This window comes from Hyperolius riggenbachi, chromosome 11 (genome assembly GCF_040937935.1).
Source record: "Hyperolius riggenbachi isolate aHypRig1 chromosome 11, aHypRig1.pri, whole genome shotgun sequence".
Classification (NCBI taxonomy): Eukaryota; Metazoa; Chordata; class Amphibia; order Anura; family Hyperoliidae; genus Hyperolius; species Hyperolius riggenbachi.
In genome coordinates, this window is record NC_090656.1 from 150,353,691 (window position 1) to 150,372,174 (window position 18,484).

The following is an 18,484-nucleotide window of genomic DNA, read 5'->3' on the forward strand; positions in this document are numbered from 1 at the left end:
AGAGAGCAGAAATGTTTGTTTGCACACAATACCCACATGCTGCAATCATGTGCTTTACATATATTTCCTGTATATGTTCATCTGTATACTTTGAATGCAAATGTCGCACAGTGAAAGAAAGCATTCCCCAAAGCATTCCCAGAAGTGAAGTGCAGCTGTTTAGAGCAGTGCAGGAGGATCATATTGCACTGCAATCACAGTGCCTGCCCTTCTAGCCCAGCACGCTGTCTACAAAGTTACTGAGCTGTGCTTCTGAGCCAAAAATGTCCAATTTGTTCACTGTGCACAACTACGGAACAGACAGCCTATAATCAGCAGCATAGTATAGCCAGTATGTGTGCTCTACACATATCTGGCAGTGGCACCGATGTCCCCTCTCTCTGATCTACCTGTCCCTGCAAGGCTGGCTCCCCTCCAACAGAGCGATCCATCTCTGCTCTGCTTCTAGGACCCCGCTGCCTGCTGAGAGAGGGGCGTGCCGCTCCTGGCCCCGCCCCCTTTGTGATCCAAATCACTCATTTTGATGATTTGGATGATTCGACTCACAAAAGAGATTCGGATTCAACGATCCGAATCGTTCATGATCCGGACAACACTAGTGAAAAGGAAAGATTTGCATATTTAGTAGCGGTGCATTGTGGGTAATCACAAATGTTCACTTATAGCTGAATTATAGCAGATTTTCTTTTGTTTTAAGAAGGCAAATTACACCAAGCTTTGATTTTTTTTAGTAGAAGGTCTTTTTGGTCCCTTTTATCCACCTATACATTCCGAGTGGTTTGGGTCACCCTGAGCTGCTTTGTTACTCTGTTTTACTGGTCCAAGCCCTATCTCATATAGCCATATCAATCCTTGCCATTTACTGATGAGGATAAAAAGTCTGAAACAGGCTGTTATACGTGGGTGTGATATGGCTGTATGAAATTTAAAGCTATAGGCTTGCTATACAGCAGTGGTTCTGGATGCTTGCTTGGCTTACTAAGGGTGAAAAGGAATTATTTGCATATTTAGTAGCAGTGCATTGTGGGTGACCACAAATGTTCACTTATAGCTGAATTATTGCAGATTTTCTTCTGTTTTAGGAAGGCAAATTACACCAAGCTTTGATTTTTTTTTTTAGTAGGAGGTCTTTTTGGTCCCTTTTATTCCCCTATACATTCTGAGTGGTTTGGGTCACCCTGAGCTGCTTAGTTACTCTGTTGTACTGGTCCAAGCCCTATCTCATATAGCCATATAAATCCTTGCCATGTACAGATGAGGACCAAAAGTCTGAAACAGGCTGTCACATGTGGGTTTGATATGGCTGTGTAAAATTTAAAGCTATAGGCTTGCTATACACCAGTGGTTCTGGATGCTTGCTTGGCTTACTAAGGGTAAAGAGGAATTATTTGCATATTTAGTAGCAGTGCATTGTGGGTAACCACACATGTTCACTTATAGCTGAATTATTGCATATTTACTTTTGTTTTAAAAAGGCAAATTACACCAATACAGTGTGTGGCATTGCAGGAAGTGACGACAGTGGAACGCATGATGGAACACGGAAGAGGTGAGTCATCCCCGCCCGCTGCCTCTTACTAATAGTGGCGGCTGCTACTGTGCTTAAGCAGGAGGGGGAGCGCACATGGGGGACCCAGTTGAGGGGGGGGGGGGGTTCAACCCCTCCTCGCCACTGTGCCCAATACCCCCTTCCTGCCCTCTACCCTCTTATGTGGCGTATGCTACGCCGCGGGTCGGCTAGTTACAAATAAAACAATTACAAGCAGGAGCAACCAAGCAGTGATCTGTACTGGCGTTGCACCTCAGAGGTGCCACGCCAGTACAGATCACTGCTTGGTTGCTCCTGCTTGTAATTGTTTTTGCCTGAGGAAGCGGGCTTGTGTCCCGTGAAACGCGTTGTAAACTGTTTTTTTCATTTGGAGTACTAAATTGATTAAATTTGTTTTACCATACAAAGTGGTCCTTTATTGCTTGTAGGGTTGGCAAGTCCACCATTGCCACCCGCAATTTTATGGTTTTTAAATTGGCACTATTTTTATTCTATTGGCGCCTCTGTTTTTTTATTTACGCTATTATCCACCTGGTGGATGGGTGTGGACACCCTTTTCTTCTCCACAGAGAGCGACTTCTTAACCTGAGCGGGGACAGGTCTAATCTCCCCGTCTGTGATACAAGTGGTTGCCTAATCTCGGCAACCCACACTTGTGAGTATAATTTACTATTATTTATTCTTTATATCAACTGATCTACAATAATACACTATTGGGGGCTCTCGATTGTTCCTTTTTCTCTCTCCTTGATTCACAAAGCTGTGCAAACTGTTTAGCACGGGTGTGCTAAACATTTAGCACGTGAAGTGCCGTTCGCGGACTCTTGTGCGCGCAAGGTTCCGCGATTCGCCAGCAGTTTGCGCGCGCAAAAGTCCGCAATCGCGCGAATCGCGGCACTTTGCGCGCAAAAGTCCGCGAATGGCACTTCACGTGCTAACTGTTTAGCACGCCCGTGCTAAACAGTTTGCACGGCTTTGTGAATCAAGCCCCTTGACTCTAAATAGGGCCTTTCTCTGCAGGAGCCCTGAGCTGTCTCTTGTCCATTCTAATGTGTAAACATCAATATTCAGCAGAGACACTTCTCGCTGTATACCAACCACGAAATGTTTATCCAATTGACAAATCAACAATAATTCTACTTAAGTCTGTTGGAATCTTCAGAAAGACAAAAAGAGGATTCAGAGGACGTGGGAAAAGACGTTCTTCACTGCAGAACCAAAATAACCCTAATTGCTCCAGCACAATCCAGCAGAGATGACAGCCACACATCTGGAGACTGTTCTGTCCTGGAGTCCTCAATCTCAGACCCTAGCTCCCGGGGTAGCCCCATCAAGGCTGTCCTCTGTAACGTCAGATCGATAAACAACAAAACAGCAATCATACATGATCTAATAGAGTCTTCTGATCTGGCCTGCCTGACTGAAACCTGGCTTTCTGAACCAGTTGGCCCCACCCTGGCGGCAGCCGTGCCAACAAACTATTCCGTGATATACTGCAACAGGAAAGTACGCAGGGGTGGATGGGTTGCACTTTGCTTTAGATCAGCTTTGAAAATCAGACCACTTACTGTAGGACTCGTTTGAATGCTTGGGGGTGCAACTTTCAGCTGAGAAAAACATTAACATATTGCTGATCTACCGCCCACCAGAAAAGTACTCGGACTTCCTTAAGGAATTTGTAGATCTCCTATGCAACTTAACACTGGAACACCCCAGATGGATTGTTCTTGGAGATTTCAATACATGGGTGGATGACTCCTCTTCACAATTTGGAATAGAGCTACCTCATGCCTTATATGAACTGGGCTTCTTCCAATCAACCAGCTCTGCTACTCACAGGAAAGGTCACACTCTGGACCTTATATTCCATACTGGGCTGTCAATAGCCAATGTGGAAATTAATCCTGTTGCCTGGTCAGACCATCACACTATCCACTTCTCCCTCTCAATAACAGCTGTCAAACACCAGTTCAAGAATCAAATAAAATATCGTTGCTTAAAAGGGCTAACACCTCAACATATCCGAGATAACCTTAGCTTTGATGAATTGACTGACTCCAGCTTGGACCCTGATACTCTGGTGTTTAAATACAACAAATGTGTGTCCTCCACCTTTGAGACCATTGCTCCTCTGTGCTAGTGTTGGGCGAACAGTGTTCGCCACTGTTCGGGTTCTGCAGAACATCACCCTGTTCGGGTGATGTTCGGGTTCGGCCGAACACCTGATGGTGTTCGGCCAAACTGTTCGGCCATATGGCCGAACTAAGAGCGCATGGCCGAACGTTACCCGAACGTTCGGCTAGCGCTGTGATTGGCCGAACAGGTCACGTGTAGTGTTGGGCGAACATCTAGGTGTTTGGGTTCGGGCCGAACATGGCCGAACTCCGAACATAATGGAAGTCAATGGGGACCCGAACTTTCGTGCTTTGTAAAGCCTCCTTACATGCTACATAACCCAAATTTACAGGGTATGTGCACCTTGGGAGTGGGTACAAGAGGAAAAAAATTTTTAGCAAAAAGAGCTTATAGTTTTTGAGAAAATCGATTTTAAAGTTTCAAAGGGAAAACTGTCTTTTAAATGCGGGAAATGTCTGTTTTCTTTGCACAGGTAACATGCTTTTTGTCGGCATGCAGTCATAAATGTAATACATATAAGAGGTTCCAGGAAAAGGGACCGGTAACGCTAACCCAGCAGCAGCACACGTGATGGAACAAGAGGAGGGTGGCGCAGGAGGAGAAGGCCACGCTTTGAGACACAACAACCCAGGCCTTGCATGAGGACAAGAAGCGTGCGGATAGCAATTTGCATTTTGTCGCCATGCAGTCATAAATGTAATACAGATGAGAGGTTCAATAAACAGGGACCGGAAACGCTAACCCATCACAGATGTTCATTGTTCATGTTACTTGGTTGGGGTCCGGGAGTGTTGCGTAGTCGTTTCCAATCCAGGATTGATTCATTTTAATTTGAGTCAGACGGTCTGCATTTTCTGTGGAGAGGCGGATACGCCGCCGATCTGTGACGATGCCTCCGGCAGCACTGAAACAGCGTTCCGACATAACGCTGGCTGCCGGGCAAGCCAGCACCTCTATTGCGTACATTGCCAGTTTGTGCCAGGTGTCTAGCTTCGATACCCAATAGTTGAAGGGTGCAGATGGATTGTTCAACACAGCTACGCCATCTGACATGTAGTCCTTGACCATCTTCTCCAGGCGATCGGTGTTGGAGGTGGATCTGCACGCTTGCTGTTCTGTGTGCTGCTGCATGGGTGTCAGAAAATTTTCCCACTCCAAGGACACTGCCGATACCATTCCCTTTTGGGCACTAGCTGCGGCTTGTGTTGTTTGCTGCCCTCCTGGTCGTCCTGGGTTTGCGGAAGTCAGTCTGTCGGCGTACAACTGGCTAGAGGAGGGGGAGGATGTCAATCTCCTCTCTAAAGTCTCCACAAGGGCCTGCTGGTATTCTTCCATTTTGACCTGTCTGGCTCTTTCTTCAAGCAGTTTTGGAACATTGTGTTTGTACCGTGGATCCAGAAGGGTATAAACCCAGTAATTGGTGTTGTCCAGAATGCGCACAATGCGTGGGTCGCGTTCAATGCAGTCCTAGGCCGAAGAGGTCATAGCCTAGGGTCACAAAACCTGTTTATTGGGCAATTTCAATGGTGGCGACTCTGACGTACATAAATCGCAGCAATGGCCGTTAGCAACGTCTGAATCTCACGAAATGTCTCATGCAGGTAGAAGACATATTGTTAGACTTGGGCTCCAAAGATGGGTTCCCTACATCTCTGCAAACCAGAGTTACAGGGCTCCAAATTTGGTAAAATCCCCCATAGGCTTTCATTGGGCCTCCTATTTACAGTTCCAAAATCTCACATCTTTTCAAAGGGCAATTACTCAGCAGTGGCAAATTTTCTAGCATTGTAGGGACCCTTAGGGGGAACATGACTGGTGAGTTTCGGGCCCCTAGGCCGAAGAGGTCATAGCCTAGGGTCACAAAAACCTGTTTATTGGGGCTATTTCAATGGTAGTGATGGTGACGTACATAAATCGCAGCAATGGCCGTTAGCAAAGTCTGAATCTCACGAAATGTCTCATGCAGGTAGTAGACATATTGTTAGACTTGGATTCCAAAGATGGGGTCCCTACATCTCTGCAAACCAGAGTTACAGGGGTCCAAAATTGGTAAAATCCCCCATAGGATTCATTGGCTCCCTATTTCACTTTCCAAAATCTCACATCTTTTCAAAGGGCAATGGCTCAGCAGTACCAAATTTTCTAGCATTGTAGGGACCCTTAGGGGGAACATGACTGGTGAGTTTCGGGCCCCTAGGCCGAAGAGGTCATAGCCTAGGGTCACAAAAACCTGTTTATTGGGGCTATTTCAATGGTAGTGATGGTGACGTACATAAATCGCAGCAATGGCCGTTAGCAAAGTCTGAATCTCACGAAATGTCTCATGCAGGTAGTAGACATATTGTTAGACTTGGATTCCAAAGATGGGGTCCCTACATCTCTGCAAACCAGAGTTACAGGGGTCCAAAATTGGTAAAATCCCCCTTAGGATTTCATTGGCTCCCTATTTCACTTTCCAAAATCTCACATCTTTTCAAAGGGCAATGGCTCAGCAGTACCAAATTTTCTAGCATTGTAGGGACCCTTAGGGGGAACATGACTGGTGAGTTTCGGGCCCCTAGGCCGAAGAGGTCATAGCCTAGGGTCACAAAAACCTGTTTATTGGGGCTATTTCAATGGTAGTGATGGTGACGTACATAAATCGCAGCAATGGCCGTTAGCAAAGTCTGAATCTCACGAAATGTCTCATGCAGGTAGTAGACATATTGTTAGACTTGGATTCCAAAGATGGGGTCCCTACATCTCTGCAAACCAGAGTTACAGGGGTCCAAAATTGGTAAAATCCCCCATTGGATTTCATTGGCTCCCTATTTCACTTTCCAAAATCTCACATCTTTTCAAAGGGCAATGGCTCAGCAGTACCAAATTTTCTAGCATTGTAGGGACCCTTAGGGGGAACATGACTGGTGAGTTTCGGGCCCCTAGGCCGAAGAGGTCATAGCCTAGGGTCACAAAAACCTGTTTATTGGGGCTATTTCAATGGTAGTGATGGTGACGTACATAAATCGCAGCAATGGCCGTTAGCAAAGTCTGAATCTCACGAAATGTGTCATGCAGGTAGAAGACATATTGTTAGACTTGGATTCCAAAGATGGGGTCCCTACATCTCTGCAAACCAGAGTTACAGGGGTCCAAAATTGGTAAAATCCCCCATAGGATTTCATTGGCTCCCTATTTCACTTTCCAAAATCTCACATCTTTTCAAAGGGCAATGGCTCAGCAGTACCAAATTTTCTAGCATTGTAGGGACCCTTAGGGGGATCATAACTGGTGAGTTTTGCCACTGCTGAGCCATTGCCCTTTGAAATGGTGTGAGATTTTGGAACGGTAAATAGGAGGCCCAATGAAAGCCTATGGGGGATTTTACCAATTTTGGACCCCTGTAACTCTGGTTTGCAGAGATGTAGGGACCCCATCTTTGGAATCTAAGTCTAACAATATGTCTTCTACCTGCATGAGACATTTCGTGAGATTCAGACGTTGCTAACGGCCATGGCTGAGATTTATGTACGCCACCATCACTACCATTGAAATAGCCCAAATAAACAGGTTTTTGTGACCCTAGGCTATGACCTCTTCGGCCTAGGGGCCCGAAACTCACCAGTCATGTTCCCCCTAAGGGTCCCTACAATGCTAGAAAATTTGGTACTGCTGAGCCATTGCCCTTTGAAAAGATGTGAGATTTTGGAAAGTGAAATAGGGAGCCAATGAAATCCTATGGGGGATTTTACCAATTTTGGACCCCTGTAACTCTGGTTTGCAGAGATGTAGGGACCCCATCTTTGGAATCCAAGTCTAACAATATGTCTTCTACCTGCATGACACATTTCGTGAGATTCAGACTTTGCTAACGGCCATTGCTGCGATTTATGTACGTCACCATCACTACCATTGAAATAGCCCCAATAAACAGGTTTTTGTGACCCTAGGCTATGACCTCTTCGGCCTAGGGGCCCGAAACTCACCAGTCATGTTCCCCCTAAGGGTCCCTACAATGCTAGAAAATTTGGTACTGCTGAGCCATTGCCCTTTGAAAAGATGTGAGATTTTGGAAAGTGAAATAGGGAGCCAATGAAATCCTATGGGGGATTTTACCAATTTTGGACCCCTGTAACTCTGGTTTGCAGAGATGTAGGGACCCCATCTTTGGAATCCAAGTCTAACAATATGTCTTCTACCTGCATGAGACATTTTGTGAGATTCAGACTTTGCTAACGGCCATTGCTGCGATTTATGTACGTCACCATCACTACCATTGAAATAGCCCCAATAAACAGGTTTTTGTGACCCTAGGCTATGACCTCTTTGGCCTAGGGGCCCGAAACTCACCAGTCATGTTCCCCCTAAGGGTCCCTACAATGCTAGAAAATTTGCCACTGCTGAGTAATTGCCCTTTGAAAAGATGTGAGATTTTGGAAAGTGAAATAGGGAGCCAATGAAATCCTATGGGGGATTTTACCAATTTTGGACCCCTGTAACTCTGGTTTGCAGAGATGTAGGGAACCCATCTTTGGAGCCCAAGTCTAACAATATGTCTTCTACCTGCATGAGACATTTCGTGAGATTCAGACGTTGCTAACGGCCATTGCTGCGATTTATGTACGTCAGACTCGCCACCATTGAAATTGCCCAATAAACAGGTTTTGTGGACCCTAGGCTATGACCTCTTCGGCCTAGGACTGCATTGAACGCGACCCACGCATTGTGCGCATTCTGGACAACACCAATTACTGGGTTTATACCCTTCTGGATCCACGGTACAAACACAATGTTCCAAAACTGCTTGAAGAAAGAGCCAGACAGGTCAAAATGGAAGAATACCAGCAGGCCCTTGTGGAGACTTTAGAGAGGAGATTGACATCCTCCCCCTCCTCTAGCCAGTTGTACGCCGACAGACTGACTTCCGCAAACCCAGGACGACCAGGAGGGCAGCAAACAACACAAGCCGCAGCTAGTGCCCAAAAGGGAATGGTATCGGCAGTGTCCTTGGAGTGGGAAAATTTTCTGACACCCATGCAGCAGCACACAGAACAGCAAGCGTGCAGATCCACCTCCAACACCGATCGCCTGGAGGAGATGGTCAAGGACTACATGTCAGATGGCGTAGCTGTGTTGAACAATCCATCTGCACCCTTCAACTATTGGGTATCGAAGCTAGACACCTGGCACAAACTGGCAATGTACGCAATAGAGGTGCTGGCTTGCCCGGCAGCCAGCGTTATGTCGGAACGCTGTTTCAGTGCTGCCGGAGGCATCGTCACAGATCGGCGGCGTATCCGCCTCTCCACAGAAAATGCAGACCGTCTGACTCAAATTAAAATGAATCAATCCTGGATTGGAAACGACTACGCAACACTCCCGGACCCCAACCAAGTAACATGAACAATGAACATCTGTGATGGGTTAGCGTTTCCGGTCCCTGTTTATTGAACCTCTCATCTGTATTACATTTATGACTGCATGGCGACAAAATGCAAATTGCTATCCGCACGCTTCTTGTCCTCATGCAAGGCCTGGGTTGTTGTGTCTCAAAGCGTGGCCTTCTCCTCCTGCGCCACCCTCCTCTTGTTCCATCACGTGTGCTGCTGCTGGGTTAGCGTTACCGGTCCCTTTTCCTGGAACCTCTTATATGTATTACATTTATGACTGCATGCCGACAAAAAGCATGTTACCTGTGCAAAGAAAACAGACATTTCCCGCATTTAAAAGACAGTTTTCCCTTTGAAACTTTAAAATCGATTTTCTCAAAAACTATAAGCTCTTTTTGCTAATTTTTTTTCCTCTTGTACCCACTCCCAAGGTGCACATACCCTGTAAATTTGGGTTATGTAGCATGTAAGGAGGCTTTACAAAGCACAAAAGTTCGGGTCCCCATTGACTTCCATTATGTTCGGAGTTCGGGTCGAACACCCGAACATCGCGGCCATGTTCGGCCTGTTCGGCCCGAACCCGAACATCTAGATGTTCGCCCAACACTACTCTGTGCACCAAATATCTTACTCCACACCATCATGCACAGTGGTTTGATAACTCTATAAAAGAGCTGAAAAGACAAGGCCGAAAACTTGAGAGACTATGGCGCAAATCTCAGTCCTCAGAAGACAAACATGCCGTAATCCTCCACTTGAAGAACTACCAAATGGTAATCATGGGGAAAAAATCATCCTTTCTATCACAAGAGATTGCAAATGCAGTTAACAAACCAGCCCAACTGTTCCGCACAGTGGAAAAACTCTGCAACCCGGCATGTCAAAAACTTAATATCGAGTCTTCAAAGGACCTCTGTAACCAATTTGCCCATTTCTTTACAGACAAAGTCTCCGCTATAAGGTCCGCCATCCAACTTACAGCATCTGAGCCTAATATAGCTCAGATCCTGGATCCTGGCCCAACACAGTTCATGTTGAACTGCCCCGACCTGTTTGTATCGGTATTCCTCAAAATTGTTAACTGTTCCTTACAATCAGGGATATTTCCTGCTTTACTGAAGGAAGCAATCATTAGGCCTCTCCTCAAAAAACCCTCCCTGGACCCAGATGCAATGACCAGCTACAGACCTGTCTCTAACCTTCCCTTTCTGGGTAAGATAATTGAAAAAGCTGTGTACCTCCAGCTAGAAGCCAAAATCCTACAAAACAACAGTTATGGCCCATTCCAGTCTGGCATAAGGACACACCACAGCACGGAAACTGCCCTCATCCAAATATGCAACCACCTGCTCATGGCAAGAGACAGAGGAGAGTGCTTGATCCTCATACTGCTAGACCTTTCTGCAGCCTTTGATACAGTTGACCATGACATCTTGATAAACAGGCTACAGGAATACTGTGGCATTGATGGCATAGTTCTTCAGTGGTCCCAATCCTTCTTGAGTGGCAGAACCCAAAACGTGTCTATGGGGCTCTTCCTGTCCACCCCTGTACCACTTAAGTATGGGGTGCCCTAGGGCTCAATCCTCTCTCCCCTGCTTTTCACGATTTACATGTTACCGCTTGGAAAACTAATCCAAAAACATGGCCTAACATACCACTGCTATGCAGACGACACCCAATTATATCTTTCCTTCAAGCCTGGTGTGACTGACCCAACTCTAACTAAAAATGCCTGCTTACGTGAACTACAGCAATGGATGAATGACAACTGGCTGAAACTGAATGCAGACAAAACTGAAGTCCTTCTGATCGGAGGGCAGCGCATGACAACAAAACAACAAGGACTAGAGGACATGATCTGCGCATGGAGGAAAAACGTTTTAGCCATTTATTTAGGAAAGGATTCTTTACAGTAAGAGTGATTAAGATGTGGAATGCATTGCCACAGGAAGTCGTTATGGCAAACTCTATACCTGCATTTAAAGGGGGCTTAGATGCTTTCCTTGCGTTGAAAGACATCCATGGCTACAATTACTAGGTTATGCCTAATGATGTTGATCCAGGGATTTTATCTGATTGCCACCTGGAGTCAGGAAGGAATTTTTCCCTTTTGGGGCTAATTGGACCATGCCTTGTGGGGTTTTTTTTGCCTTCCTCTGGATCAACAGGGGTATGTGGGGGACGGGCTGGAATTGTACTTTGTACTGGTTGAACTCGATGGACGTATGTCTTTTTTCAACCAAAATAACTATGTAACTATGTAACTTAACTTGCAGTCTTCACCACTGGGAATAGGAGGCACGGATCTACACAGCTCTGATCATGTGCGTAGCCTGGGAGTTCTAATTGATGGGGATTTAAACTTCAGAACTCAAATCTCTGCTGTGGTGAAATCATTCTATTTTCACCTGAAGAACATTGCAAACATCAAGCACCTCATCCCCCCAGAAGATCTGCCAACCTTAGTCCATGCCTTCATTACATCCCGACTGGACTACTGTAATGCTTTCTACACTGGCCTTCCAAAAAAGGTCTTGTACCGCCTACAGCTGATACAGAATACTGCTGCCAGACTGCTAACCAACCAACCCCGTCACTGCCACATAACGCCAGTCCTGCACTCCCTTCACTGGCTACCTATAGAATGGAGGGTCCTATTCAAGATCGGCCTACTGACTTTTAAATCCCTGAATAATCTGGGCCCTGGATACATGAAAGATATGTTGCAGCTGCGTAGCAATCCCCACATTCTCAGATCCACAGGTTCTAATAATCTAGTCATACCCAGAGTCCACTTGGAAACTTTTTGTCCCAGAGCCTTCTGTCATGCTGCCCCTACGTTTTGGAACCCCTTACCTCAACAGATCAGGACAGCTCCATCCCTGGACGTGTTTAAATCCAGACTGAAAACCCACCTGTTCTGTTTGGCATTTGCAGAAATATAACCTTTGTGTGTGAATACTTCATCCTACTACCAATTACTGAATCTGAGAGAGCCTAAGCGCTTTGAGTCCTATGGGAGAAAACCGCTGAAGAAATGTTATTGTATTGTATTGTATAAGAGTAAGCTTTCGGCCCTTGGGCCTTCATCAGAATGAATCCTGTGTGCTTATACAACAGCTTTATACATGCAACATTAAAGGGGATACATGGATTTTTTAGGAAACATAAATACATATCATTATGCTGCCATCCTTGAAACAAAACATCCAAAATAGTGTCAGAGGTTGTTATTACAAACAGATAAGACCCTTTGTTTACTAAGTGCTCACACAACTGAGATACTGCCAGACACACGGGCATCGTAAAGTCCTAGTTCAAGAGACACACTGGTATGGGCAAGCACCATCATTGCAAAAAATAGGGGGGTAAGACCACATGGGTCAAATAACACAAATATAAGCAATAAAGCCTCTAAGTACATTCAGGATGTGCAGAATGGTGGAAAACAAACTACTAGCGAAGGAAAGACCACCAATAAACCGCACCAAACTGATAAAGGCCAAAGTACAGTGGCTTGCAAAAGTATTCGGGCCCCCTTGAAATTTTCCACATTTTGTCACATTACTGCCACAAGCATGAATCAATTTTATTGGCATTCCACATGAAAGATCAATACAAAGTGGTGTACACGTGAGAAGTGGAACGAAAATCATACATGATTCCAAACATTTTTTACAAATAAATAACTGCAAAGTGGGGTGTGCGTAATTATTCAGCCCCCTGAGTCAATACTTTGTAGAACCACCTTTTGCTGCAATTACAGCTGCCAGTCTTTTAGGGTATGTCTCTACCAGCTTTGCACATCTAGAGACTGAAATCCTTGCCCATTCTTCTTTGCAAAACAGCTCCAGCTCAGTCAGATTAGATGTACAGCATTTGTGAACAGTAGTTTTCAGATCTTGCCACAGATTCTCGATTGGATTTAGATCTGGACTTTGGCTGGGCCATTCTAACACATGGATATGTTTTGTTTTAAACCATTCTATTGTTGCCCTGGCTTTATGTTTAGGGTCGTTGTCCTGCTGGAAGGTGAACCTCCACCCCAGTCTCAAGTCTTTTGCAGACTCCAAGAGGTTTTCTTCCAAGATTGTCCTGTATTTGGCTCCATCCATCTTCCCATCAACTCTGACCAGCTTCCCTGTCCCTGCTGAAGAGAAGCACCCCCAGAGCATGATGCTGCCACCACCATATTTGGCAGTGGGGATGGTGTGTTCAGAGTGATGTGCAGTGTTAGTTTTCTGCCACACATAGCATTTTGTATTTTGGCCAAAAAGTTCCATTTTGGTCTCATCTGACCAGAGCGCCTTCTTCAACATGCTTGCTGTATCCCCCACAGGGCTTGTGGCAAACTGCAAACGGGACTTCTTATGCTTTTCTGGTAACAATGGCTTTCTTCTTGCCACTCTTTCATAAAGGCCAACTTTGTGCAGTGTCCTATGGACAGATTTCCCCACCTGAGCTGTAGATCTCTGCAGCTCGTCCAGAGTCACCATGGGCCTCTTGACTGCATTTCTGATCAGCGCTCTCCTTGTTCGGCCTGTGAGTTTAGGTGGACGGCCTTGTTTACAGTTTAAACAAGTTTTGTAGGTTTACAGTTGTGCCATACTCCTTCCATTTCTGACTGATCGCTTGAACAGTGCTCTGTGGGATGTTCAAGGCTTTGGAAATCTTTTTGTAGCCTAAGCCTGCTTTAAATTTCTCAATAAGTTTATCCCTGACCTGTCTGGTGTGTTCTTTGGACTTCATGGTGTTGTTTCTATCAATATTCTTTTAGGCAACCTCTGAGGCCATCACAGAGCAGCTGTATTTGTACTGACATTAGATTACACAAAGGTGCACTCTATTTAGTCATTAGCACTCATCAGGCAATGTCTATGGGTAACTGACTGCACTCAGACCAAAGGGGCTGAATAATTACGCACACCCCACTTTGCAGTTATTTATTTGTAAAAAATGTTTGGAATCATGTATGATTTTCATTTCACTTCTCACGTGTACACCACCTTGGGCTTGATTTACAAAACGGTGCTAACTTTAGCACTGGCCCTTAGCACGTCTAAACTCAGTTGAAATGTGAGAAGTAGTGATCGTGCGCAAAGTACCGCGTGCAAAATTTTGCGCGCGCACTGCACAGAGAGCAGGGCGCTCCGCGCGAAGTGCCCATTAAAGCCTATGGGACTTAGCGCGCACATAGAACTTTGCGTGCAAAACTTTGCGCGCAATCTGATTGAGAAATCCGGTGCTAACCTACTTAGCACCCTGGTTAGCATGCCTTAAGACTTTAGACGTGTTAAGTAGGTTAGCACCTCTTAGTAAATCAAGCCCCTTGTATTGGTCTTTCATGTGAAATTCCAATAAAATTGATTCATGTTTGCGGCAGTAATATGACAAAATGTGGAAAACTTCAAGGGGGCAGAATACTTTTGCAAGCCACTGTGTATCACATCTTTATTGTTAAGTTGCATAAAAACACTTAAAAACAATTGTATGTGGAGGCAGGGCACATATAACAATACATAGTCAATAAACAATAATCCATACAGGGTCCCAAAAAAGGGAATAAAGTGTCAAAGTGCTAATTGCATAGTGTTAACCATTTACGGTAGGCAAGATGATACAGTGAATAATAAATATAATGATACAAAAATATATAATTATATAAAATATAAAAACCTCTAGGTGGAAAAAAACACCACAAAGAATAGAAAAGGTGAGAACAGAGAGAACACGTGCGGTGTCAGATAAAGACACCATGTGCAAAGTATTATTATTATTATTATTTATAAAGCGCCAACATATTCCGTGGCGCTGTACAATGTAAGAAAACAAACAAGGGATACATAATGATACAGGCAATGATATACATCAAATATGAACACGGATACAAGATACAGCACTGCTGATTACAATTTGATTTAACATGATGACTAAAATGTATAAATGTCTAACAGTGTGCAAGCAATGAAATTAATAACATTTCATGACACAAAATGAGCTTCCTCTGAGGCTCCGTGCGCACAACACTTCCCATAACGGGGATCTTTATACTGGCAAGCCGTAGTTTCGTGTTCCGGGCACGTGACGCCGCTCCGCATCACTTCCTGTCCACGTCAAGCGCGGGCACGCGTACATACTGACGCGTGTCACGCGTACGTACCAACAGGAAGCCAATGCGTTCCACACTGGCTCGCACCAACTCCCGTCCGCGTCGTGGTCGCGTGCACGCGTACCACGTGACGCAAACAGGCGTATCTACGTATAGGGGAGAGAAAGTGCGTCCAGATACGATATCTGGGACTCAAGGAAAAACTATCCAAGTCCCAAATACTTCCACAAGATGGTGCTAAAAAACATGCAGGAGAGGACCAAATCTATATATGTCATTTAGAGCTACTGATAGTTTTGTAAAAACACATCTTTACTTCAACATTCGATTAAAAACTATTCACTAAAATATATATAGTTAAAGCTATATCATCAATAATGCATATATATTTATTTAATCGGTGTATTTTTCTTATCTTCCTTAATTCTTTTTGGGATCAAAAAATAGTGGGGTATATGGGGCGTAATCTATTGCATTCCTAGCACATAGTATCTACTTTATTAGTCCTTTTCTGGATGTTTCCGCACCAACGATATGTGTATAACCCCCACATTCTCCCATTTATCTATGCATTAATGTCTCTGTTAAAAACAATTCTTAAGGTATTATTGGACAACAAATAATAATAATAGAAAACTCAACTCTCATAGATTATGGATCCAGGAAACATTGCATATCTAAATGATCATTTAGGCCCAACGGTCCCATAGCATCACTATTCACTATCCACCTACTTTCTCTCCTCAATAAACACTGTTCTCTGTTGCCCCCCCTGGTTGGGATTGGAACTACCTCTAGACCTGCATAAGATAAACATGTTGCATCCCAATCATGTTCTTTTCTACAGTGTTCAATCAGTCTACTGCAACCTCTTCCTGTCCTCACTGATTTAATATGTTCCTGAATGCGCTCTCTCATCTCTCTCGTTGTCATTCCAATGTAAAATCTATGGCAGGGGCACCAGATAATATAGACCACATATTTAGTTCTACAGGTTATAAAATCCTTGGTTCTATTCTCTATGGGTCCAACTTTCAAGTATTTTCCTGGTTGCATTTGTGGGCACAGTGAGCATCGGCCACATCTGTAATTTCCTTTTTGTTGCAGTTTCTCCAACCATGTAGATTCTTTGGGTGTTTTAAATTCTGATGGCATTAACCTATTGCCTAAGGTGGATGCTCTTTTAAAAGTTACTAGAGGGGGTTGCTTATATATTTCTCTTAGGACTGGATCTCTCTGGACCACCTTCCAATTCTTGAGGATACTTTGTTTTATTTCCTTGTGCATGGGGGTATAGTCAAAAGAGAAAGTCAGTCTATTCTCGTCACCTGCCTTTCCCTGTCCTCTTTTTTCTTTCTTTCTCATTATCAACTCCCTCCTATCTTTACTCCAAGCTCTTTCTAGGGCTTCTTCTAATAATTCTGGTTCATAACCTCTTTTCTCTAAATCCAGTTTCAGTTTGGTTGCTTGTTCCATAAAGTCCTTTTCCTGAGTGTTATTCCGTCTCAGTCTTGGGAACTGTCCATATGGGAGTGATTTGAAGGTGTGTTCCGGATGGTAGCTCTCCTTATGCAGTAAAAGATTGCCGCTAATCGGTTTCTTATAGCCTTTAGATAATACCTTCCCTTCCTTGATAAATAGCTCCAGGTCCAGATAGACGACTTTCTCCGTACTGTATTCATAAGTAAATTGCATATTTTCTTTTCCATCATTTAAATATTGATAGAATTTCTCCCAAGCAAGACGGGTCCCGGACCAGTACACCAGGATATCGTCGACAAATCTAGACCATCTCCCGAGGCAACCGCCATGTGGGACATCGGCGGCATACACGTACTTCTCATCCCACCAAGCCAAAAAAAGATTGGCATACGTGCATGACACCGACGTCCCCATGGCTGTGCCCGACTGTTGCCAATACCACCTTCCGTCAAAAGTAATGGCACATACATTAGACATTCACATAGGAAATCCGCGTAATTTACATCTTTGTTGGCTTTTAGGAGAAAAAACCTCACAGCTTCCACCCCTGCTTTATGGGGAATCCGATTGTACAGGCTGACCACGTCAACCGTCACAATTGCATCGCCGTCGCTCCAAGGTTCCCTTTCTATGCTTCTCAGCACATCCAGGGTGTCCTGTAGATAGGATGGCACCAGTCGGAGCAATGGCCTCAGGAGATGGTCCAGATACCTAGACAGTCTCTCGGCTAGAGATCCTATACCGGAGACTATCGGTCGTCCCGGTGGACTGGTCCGGGACTTGTGCACCTTAGGTAGATGGTACCATATTGGACGTTTGGGGAATTGTGGTATCAAATCATTCGCTAATTTTTCTGACAGGAAGCCTTTTTCTACCCCCCTCCTTAATAGTGATCTTAAACTTCCCATAAATCTTAGTGTGGGATTTCCCTTTAGGGGTTTGTAGGTCTCTTCATCTTGCAATTGCCTCATCACTTCTTCTTTGTATTGTTGTGATGTCATACCACCAACGCTCCACCTTTATCTGCCCTTTTCAACACTAAATTCGGTCTATCCTTGAACCACTTCAAAGCTCTCTCATCATCTCTACTCAAATTAGATTTTACTTCCTTATATTTCAAAGCCTTCAGATCACTCTCTATCTGATTCTGAAAAATGTCTATTGCTGATCCAGGTGCAACTGGAAACGGTCTTATCGACTTACATGCTCTAAACTCCTGTCTTTCTTTCTCCTGTGTTTGATCTGGTTCTTGTTCCTCGTGCTCATTACTTTCGGACCATAGTTCCTCCAGTGTTTTCAAAATTTCTCTATCCTCTGAGTTCCAATCTGTGCTTGATATGAAACCTATGGGGCCTATTCTTTTCTGCTGTTCTTTTTCTAAATGCTGGTTTAGCAGTCTTATTTTTTCAAAATGATTTCTAATGTTCATTCTCCTCACTCCCTTATATAGATCCACTTTAAAATTGCAAAAATCAAACTTTTGTGTGCAAGAAAAATTCAGACCCTTCCTTAAAAGGTTACAACACTCTATGGGTAGGGGCTCCTCACTTATATTTATAATTTCTAAGGGTTGTTCCTCCTGAAGAACTTCCTTTTCTTGGATCTCTGTTTGTCTTGATCCCATTCCCCTCGATCTCCCTTCCAACTGACTTGCTTCCCTCCTCTCTCTTTTGATCTTGCCCCTCCCCCTGCGTATCCTTTTCTTTGCTGGTCGTTTTTTGACTCCTTATTCTCCTTATTTTGTTGTTTTTGTAGTGTTCCTCCATTTTTGCCATTGGTCTCCTCTCCACTTGATTCAGTATCTGTTGTCCAGTATCCTCTCCTTGGTTTCTTCCC

The 18,484-nt window shown here is 44.4% G+C and overlaps 1 protein-coding gene across 15 annotated transcripts in view; it reads left to right on the forward strand.

Annotated features, from left to right (window-relative positions):
• Window positions 1-18,484, forward strand: part of FLRT1 (fibronectin leucine rich transmembrane protein 1) — an 878,261-nt gene that overhangs the window by 799,318 nt on the left and 60,459 nt on the right. The window contains exon 1 of one of the 15 annotated variants that reach the window (XM_068260009.1): window positions 1,514-1,549. The exons of the other annotated variants lie outside the window; for them this stretch is intronic. The gene's annotated coding sequence lies outside the window, so the exon portion shown is untranslated. Of the gene's footprint in view, window positions 1-1,513; window positions 1,550-18,484 lie in introns of those variants that run through there. 15 annotated transcript variants of the gene reach the window in all.